Source organism: Cherax quadricarinatus, chromosome 44, assembly GCF_038502225.1.
Source record: "Cherax quadricarinatus isolate ZL_2023a chromosome 44, ASM3850222v1, whole genome shotgun sequence".
Lineage (NCBI taxonomy): Eukaryota > Metazoa > Arthropoda > Malacostraca > Decapoda > Parastacidae > Cherax > Cherax quadricarinatus.
The window spans coordinates 7,818,472-7,827,242 of NC_091335.1; positions in this window are offsets into that span (position 1 = coordinate 7,818,472).

Consider the following 8,771-nt stretch of genomic DNA (forward strand, 5'->3'; position numbering starts at 1 on the left):
TTACTTCCCCTTCATATTCGCCACCTCTTCGCACCCCACGCTGGCAATTTAATCGGGCAAATTGGAACCTTTACTCACACCTGACTGTTTTTAAAGAGGTTCCTTCTTCGTCCTCCATCGATGAGCTTTTACACCTATTCTCATCCTCCGTTTTCACCGCAGCTTCTCATTCTATACCCCAAACTTCGAGCAGGCATTCTCAGAAATGCGTGCCTTGGTGGTCTCCTGCTTGTGCTCGTGCAGTACGTTTGAAACGCGCTGCATGGGGCAGGTACCGGTACAATAGAACCACAGAGCGACTCCTTGATTTTAAACAGAAGCGTGCGATCGCTCGCCGTGTCATCCGTGACGCTAAACGCACTTGCTGGCGAGATTATGTCTCCACCATCACCTCTGCTTCCTCTATGAGTGCAGTCTGGAAAAAAGTACGAAAACTGAGTGGTAAATATTCTCCTGACCCGGCTCCTGTTCTGCGGGTTGCCGGTGTTGATATAGCAAACCCACTAGATGTTGCCAATGAAATTGGCAATCATCTGGTCCGTATTTCTCAGGGACTCCATCTATGCCCCTCATTTCTTTCCTCAAAGTCTGCCAGAGAGTTAGCACCCTTGGACTTTTCTTCTCTCAGAGAAGAACAGTATAATGTGCCTTTTACACTTCAAGAACTGGAGGCAACACTCTCAGCTTGTCGATCATCGGCAGCTGGGCCCGACGACATTCATATTCGTATGCTACAACATTTACATCAGTCAGCCCTTGCAGTCCTATTACGCCTTTACAATCTTATTTGGTCACAAGGAGTTCTTCCACAGCTGTGGAAATCCGCCATTGTTCTCCCTTTCCGCAAACCAGGCACTACGGGACATGAAACCTCCCACTATCGTCCCATTGCTCTTACCAGTGCAGTTTGCAAAGTAATGGAACGTCTAGTAAATAGACGTTTAGTGTGGTATTTAGAGACACACAACAGTCTCTCCACTCGTCAATATGGCTTTCGTAAGGGACGTTCTACCATAGACCCCTTACTGCGCTTGGATACGTATGTTCGTAATGCCTTTGCGAATAACCACTCAGTTATTGCCATATTTTTTGATCTTGAGAAGGCATATGACACAACTTGGAGGTATAATATTTTAGCCCAAGCCCACTCCTTAGGCCTTCGAGGCAATCTACCATCCTTCCTTAAGAACTTTTTAACTGACAGGCATTTCCGTGTTCGGGTTAATAATGTGCTCTCCCCGGACTTTATCCAAGCTGAAGGTGTCCCCCAGGGATGTGTTCTGAGCACAACACTTTTTCTCCTTGCTATTAATGATTTGGCCTCTAGTCTTCCATCAAATATTTGGTCATCACTCTATGTTGATGACTTCGCTATTGCCTGTGCAGGCGCTGACTGTCACCTCCTTACAGTTTCTCTCCAGCATGCAGTCGACCGTGTTTCCAATTGGGCCACCACACATGGGTTTAAATTTTCCAGCACTAAAACCCACCAAATCACTTTCACTAGACGCTCTGTCATCTCTGATCATCCTTTGTACCTCTATGGCTCACGTATCCCTGAACGTGATACAGTCAAGTTTCTGGGCCTCCTCTTTGATCGTAGGTTATCCTGGAAACCTCACATTACCTCTCTGAAGGCAACTTGTCACAGCCGGCTGAACCTTCTTAAAACCCTTGCTCATCTTTCGTGGGGAGCTGATCGTCGAACCCTCCTTCACCTACATTCCACCCTTATTTTATCGAAACTTGATTATGGTGACCAGATCTATTCAGCGGCATCTCCTGCTACTCTCTCTAGCCTTAACCCCATTCATCACCAAGGATTACGTTTATGCCTTGGTGCTTTTCGCTCTTCCCCTGTCGAAAGCCTCTATGCAGAAGCGAACGTTCCATCCTTATCCGATCGCCGTGATGCCCATTGCCTGCGCTACTATGTACGCTCTCATGATCTCCGCAATCCTTCCATTTATAGAATGGTCACTGATATTAGTAGACATTCTTTATTTGTTCGCCGCCCCTGCTTACTCCGTCCCTTCTCTCTTCGCCTTCATTCGCTCTTGTCTTCTCTTCAACTACCACCTTTCTATGTACATGTAGCATCACACTTTTCCCTACCCCCCTGGGAAGTTCCAGCTGTTCGAGTCTGTTCTTTCTCCCTCCCTTGCTCGAAAGCCCAACTGTCTACGGTCGCTTCCCGCTCTCTTTTTCTTGACCACTTTCACTCTCATTCTCATGCCATTGCTGTGTACACAGATGGCTCTAAGTCTTCTGACGGCGTAGGATTCGCAGCAGTGTTTCCGGACAGCGTCGTACAAGGGCATTTACTATCTTCAGCTAGTATTTTTACTGCTGAATTATATGCCATCCTTACAGCACTTATCCGTATTGCATCTATGCCTGTGTCATCATTTGTGGTTGTCTCAGACTCCCTTAGTGCTTTACAGGCTATACAAAAATTTGATACACCTCACCCCTTAGTCCTCCGTATCCAACTTTGGCTACGCCGCATCTTTACTAAGCATAAAGATATTGTTTTTTGTTGGGTCCCTGGTCATGTTGACGTACAGGGCAATGAACAGGCAGACACTGCTGCGCGGTCAGCAGTACATGACCTACCAGTTTCTTATAGAGGTATTCCATGTACGGACTATTTTGCTGTAATATCTTCCCACCTTCACACCCGTTGGCAACAACGTTGGTCTACTATGCTCGGCAACAAACTTCAGTCTATTAAACCGAGTATAGGTTACTGGCCGTCTTCTTATCACCAGTGTCGAGGTTGGGAGACTACTCTCTCCCGTCTTCGCATTGGCCATACTCGTCTTACTCATGGATATCTCATGGAGAGGCGTCTTGCTCCTCTCTGTGAGAATTGCCAAGCTCCATTATCAGTCAGCCACATTCTGTTGGACTGCCCACTTTATCAACGAGCACGCAGAATTTACCTCTGTCGTCGTCTTCGCCCCGCTGCTCTCTCTTTACCTTCCCTTCTCGCTGATGGACCCACCTTTCATCCGGACTCTCTCATTGACTTTTTGACAACGACTGACTTACTCCACAAATTTTGATACTTTCAGCCCTTTCTACTTATATCTCTTGCTACCCTCTACCCCCGTACTATCCCCTGCCCCGCTGTTTTCTGTACCCTGCTGATCATCCCCCCTCCCTTCTGCCATCCAATTCCCTTGCTTCCTTCCCTACCCTGCAGCGCTGTATAGCCCTTGTGGCTTAGCGCTTCTTTTTGATTATAATAATAATAATGAAGTTCACATTTCTCATCTTTTCCTACTGTCACCAATGATGGCATATCTATTCCTTTCAGCCTTTCTTAACTTTTTTTCTTTATCACTGGGCCCTTTTTATACTACTGCAGTTAATTTTAGATTTTTTGTAAGGTACGGATACCAAACCACAGCTACATATTCCAATTTTGGTTTAACATATGAGCATCTTTGTTTTTAGCAGTTTTCCATCCATATGTCCCAAGTTGATGGTAAAATTTCCCAGTACAGCATGTGCATTTTTTTATTTCTACATTTGAAAATTTTTCATCCAAACATCAGTCATGCAAAATGGTGTTTGGATGAACAAGTGATCATGTCTGAATTGGAGAGTACTTTAGCCTGAAATTTGATCTATCAAACATCAGATTATTTTGTGTCTACTATATTACACTAATTTCAGGTAATTTAGTATCTGTTTTATTACACTTTATTTCTATAGGCCTTACTTTATGTATGAAATTTTAATACACACCAATTTACCATTGACACATGAAGTCTCAGCTATAATGTATGTACTGTATTATATAACTCTGTTAGAAAAGTCAATAGAACAGTGTTCTTTACTCATAAACAGTCTAGTCTTACAGGGCAAATAGCTAAAAAAAAAAAAAAATCCAAGACAAACTAAACTGATGTTTGTCTTTATTTTTACATTTAGACCAAACCAAGTTTAGTTTTAAGGTTTAACCAGAATGGATATTTGAGAATGTAATATAAAGTACTGTATTTTAGATAGCTGGCTATATCAGTTTGTGCTTACAATATGACCAGGAAATGCTGATGAAAGTGAGTAAACTGCAATAAGCTGAAGAATAACTGGTCATTATTAATCAAATATTACATGGAATATAAAAATACAGTGTATAATACCCTTTAAAGCCTAACCAATCAAACTTTGACCCATTTGTCATAAATCATTGGGATTGGTGCCTCAAGTCATTGTTTACAGCAGCAATATGAAGATTCTACCATTTATGTTTCTATATCCCTATAAAATAAAAGTTCTGATACATTGTCTTTTTTTATTTAAATATTTTTTTAACATCGGTGCAAGAGCCTCGACTATCCACCTCAGCTAACCCCAACTTTGCACCTCAGCCCAATAGGGCCACACCATCCCTCTCTACACTTATCAAAATCATTGACATTCACCAGCCACCAGAATTTAAGGTAAGAAGTAATATTTATGTAATCTTTGAAGTTTTAAGTATTTTATTAAATAGTATAACACATCAGTGCATCCACATACAATTATATTGTTATTGTTTTGTACAAGTTAAAGACCTATAAAAAATTTGGCTTTTTTTTATGGGGGAGGGGGTTGGGAGGGGTGGTTAATGAACATAATATTTTCCCCTATGTTCTTCTGTTCAATTTATACACATTTTTTTATTACATACTGTCTTAAGAAATGTAACTACCATGTTATCCATTGGTCAACTGTATGCCTCTATATGTGGTTGCAGGTGTGGATATAGGTGTGTGTATACATATATATATACATGTATATACATATACTGTACGTACATATTGGGAGTCCAATAATCCCTGTATTTTTCAAACACCAAATTTTGCTTCCCAAAAGGAACAGAGCACCAGCAAGAATGAATTATGTGAAGCTTTGTAATTAAGGCAGGGTAGTCTTAATTTGTGGTTATCATATTTCTCCTCAAACAGAGCATTCTTCCTGTGACCTTCAATATTTGCAAAGTGACTGTAGTACTAACATGTTGACTTGAGCTTCCCATGGGCAAACTTTTGGCCCCTACTCTCTTCTTGTACAATAATACACCACTCTCACTTTTAAGTTTAATAATTGTTATCAACTCTAAAACAATTAGAAAAATACATAATAATTCATTTTTTTTTTTAACAAGTTGGCCATCTCCCACCAAGGCAGGGTGACCCAAAAAGAAAGAAAATCCCCAAAAAGAAAATACTTTCATCATCATTCAACACTTTCACTTCGCTCATACATAATCACTGTTTTTGCAGAGATGCCCAGAACACAACAGTTTAGAAGCATATACGTATAAAGATACACAACATATCCGTCCAAACTGCCAATATCACAAACCCCTCCTTTAAAGTGCAGGCATTGTACTTCCCGAATTCCAATACTCAAGTCCGGCTATATAAAAATAACCAGTTTCCCTGAATTCCTTCACTAAATATTACCCTGCTCACACTCCAACAGCTCGTCAGATCCCAAATACCATTTGTCTCCATTCACTCCTAACACACTCATGCATGCTTGCTGGAAGTCCAAGCCCCTCGCCCACAAAACCTCCTTTACCCCCTCCCTCCAACCTTTTCGAGGATGACCTCTACCCTGCCTTCCTTCCCCTACAGATTTATACGCTCTTCATGTTATTCTACTGTGATCCATTCTCTCTAAATGACCAAACCACCTCAACCCCTCTTCAGCCCTCTAACTAATACTTTTATTAACTCCACACATCTGCATGACAGTGTCTTCCATTGCAGACACTGCAAGGCTCTAGGCGGACATCAACCAAATCTTTCAGTGGGCTGCAGAAAACAATATGAAGTTCAACGATGAGAAATTTCAATTACTCAGATATGGTAAACACGAGGAAATTAAATCTTCATCAGAGTACAAAAATTCTGGCCACAAAATAGAGCGAAACACCAACGTCAAAGACCTGGGAGTGATCATGTCGGAGGATCTCACCTTCAAGGACCATAATATTGTATCAATCGCAGCTGCTAGAAAAATGACAGGATGGATAATAAGAACCTTCAAACCTAGGGTTGCCAAGCCCATGATGACACTCTTCAGGTCACTTGTTCTATCTAGGCTGGAATATTGCTGCACACTAGCAGCACCTTTCAAGGCAGATGAAATTGCTGACCTAGAAAATGTACAGAGAACCTTCACGGCGTGCATAACGGAGATAAAACACCTCAATTACTGGGAGCGCTTGAAGTTCCTGAACCTGTATTCCCTGGAATGCAGGTGGGAGAGATACATGATTATATACACCTGGAAAATCCTAGAGGGACTAGTACCGAACTTGCACACGAAAATCACTCACAACGAAAGCAAAAGACTTGGCAGACGATGCAACATCCCCCCAATGAAAAGCAGGGGCGTCACTAGCACGTTAAGAGACCATACAATAAGTGTCAGGGGCCCAAGACTGTTCAACTGCCTCCCAGTATACATAAGGGGGATTACCAATAGACCCCTGGCAGTCTTCAAGCTGGCACTGGACAAGCACCTAAAGTCGGTACCTGACCAGCCGGGCTGTGGCTTGTACGTTGGTTTACGTGCAGCCAGCAACAACAGCCTGGTTGATCAGGCTCTGATCCACCAGGAGGCCTGGCCACAGACTGGGCCGCGGGGGCGTTGACCCCCAGAACTCTCTCCAGGTAAACTCCAGGTAAACACCTCCTAATTTCTACACTCTGAATTCTCTGCATAATATTTACACCACATTGCCCTAAGATAGGACATTTCCACAGCCTCCTCGCTGCAGCATTTACAACCCAAGCTTCACACCCATATAAGAGTGTTGGTACCACTATACTTTCATACATTCCCTTCTTTGCCTCCATAGATAATGTTTTTTTGTCTCCACATATATACCTCAATGCACCACTCGCCTTTTTTCCTTCATCAATTCTATGGTTAACCTCATCCTTCATACATCCATCCGCTGACACGTCAACTCCCAAATATCTGAAAACATTCACTTCTTCTATACTCCTCCTCTCCAATTTGATATCTAATTTTTCTTTATCTAAATCATTTGATACCCTCATCACCTTACTCTTTTCTATGTTCACTTTCAACTGTCTACCTTTATACACATTCCCAAACTCATCCACTAACTTTCACAACTTTTCTTTAGAATCTCCCATAAGCACAGTATCATCAGCAAAAAGTAACTGTGTGAATTCCCATTTTGCATTTGATTCCCCATAATTTAATCCCACCCCTCCCCAACTTCTTTTACAACCCCATCTATAAATATATTAAACAACCATGGTGACATTACACATCCCTGTCTAAGACCCACCTTTACCGGGAAGTAGTCTCTCTCTCTTCTACACACCCTGAGCCTCACTATCCTCATAAAAACTCTTTACAGCATTTAGTACTTACTACCTATTCCATATACACTTGCAACATCTGCCACATTGCTCCCCTATCCACTATCATATGCCTTTTCTAAATCCATAAATGCAATGAAAACTTTCCTACCCATACCTAAATACTGTTAGAGTGTTCAGCAGAAGGTTGTGGTTACAGGAAAGTGGGTGCAGGAGGGAAGAGGAGCAATTGGTGGAATGATGATGTAAAGAGAGTAGTAAGGGAGAAAAAGTTAGCATATGAGAAGTTTTTACAAAGTAGAAGTGATGCAAGGAGGGAAGAGTATATGGAGAAAAAGAGAGAGGTTAAGAGAGTGGTAAAGCAATGTAAAAAGAGAGCAAATGAGAGAGTGGGTGAGATGTTATCAACAAATTTTGTTGAAAATAAGAAAAAGTTTTGGAGTGAGATTAACAAGTTAAGAAAGCCTAGAGAACAAATGGATTTGTCAGTTAAAAATAGGAGAGGAGAGTTATTAAATGGAGAGTTAGAGGTATTGGGAAGATGGAGGGAATATTTTGAGGAATTGTTAAATGTTGATGAAGATAGGGAAGCTGTGATTTCGTGTATAGGGCAAGGAGAAATAACATCTTGTAGGAGTGAGGAAGAGCCAGTTGTGAGTGTGGGGGAAGTTCGTGAGGCAGTAGGTAAAATGAAAGGGGGTAAGGCAGCTGGGATTGATGGGATAAAGATAGAAATGTTAAAAGCAGGTGGGGATATAGTTTTGGAGTGGTTGGTGCAATTATTTAATAAATGTATGGAAGAGGGTAAGGTACCTAGGGATTGGCAGAGAGCATGCATAGTTCCTTTGTATAAAGGTAAAGGGGATAAAAGAGAGTGCAAAAATTATAGGGGGATAAGTCTGTTGAGTATACCTGGTAAAGTGTATGGTAGAGTTATAATTGAAAGAATTAAGAGTAAGACGGAAAATAGGATAGCAGATGAACAAGGAGGCTTTAGGAAAGGTAGGGGGTGTGTGGACCAGGTGTTTACAGTGAAACATATAAGTGAACAGTATTTAGATAAGGCTAAAGAGGTCTTTGTGGCATTTATGGATTTGGAAAAGGTGTATGACAGGGTGGATAGGGGGGCAATGTGGCAGATGTTGCAAGTGTATGGTGTAGGAGGTAGGTTACTGAAAGCAGTGAAGAGTTTTTACGAGGATAGTGAGGCTCAAGTTAGAGTATGTAGGAAAGAGGGAAATTTTTTCCCAGTAAAAGTAGGCCTTAGACAAGGATGTGTGATGTCACCGTGGTTGTTTAATATATTTATAGATGGGGTTGTAAGAGAAGTAAATGCGAGGGTGTTGGCAAGAGGTGTGGAGTTAAAAGATAAAGAATCACACACAAAGTGGGAGTTGTCACAGCTGC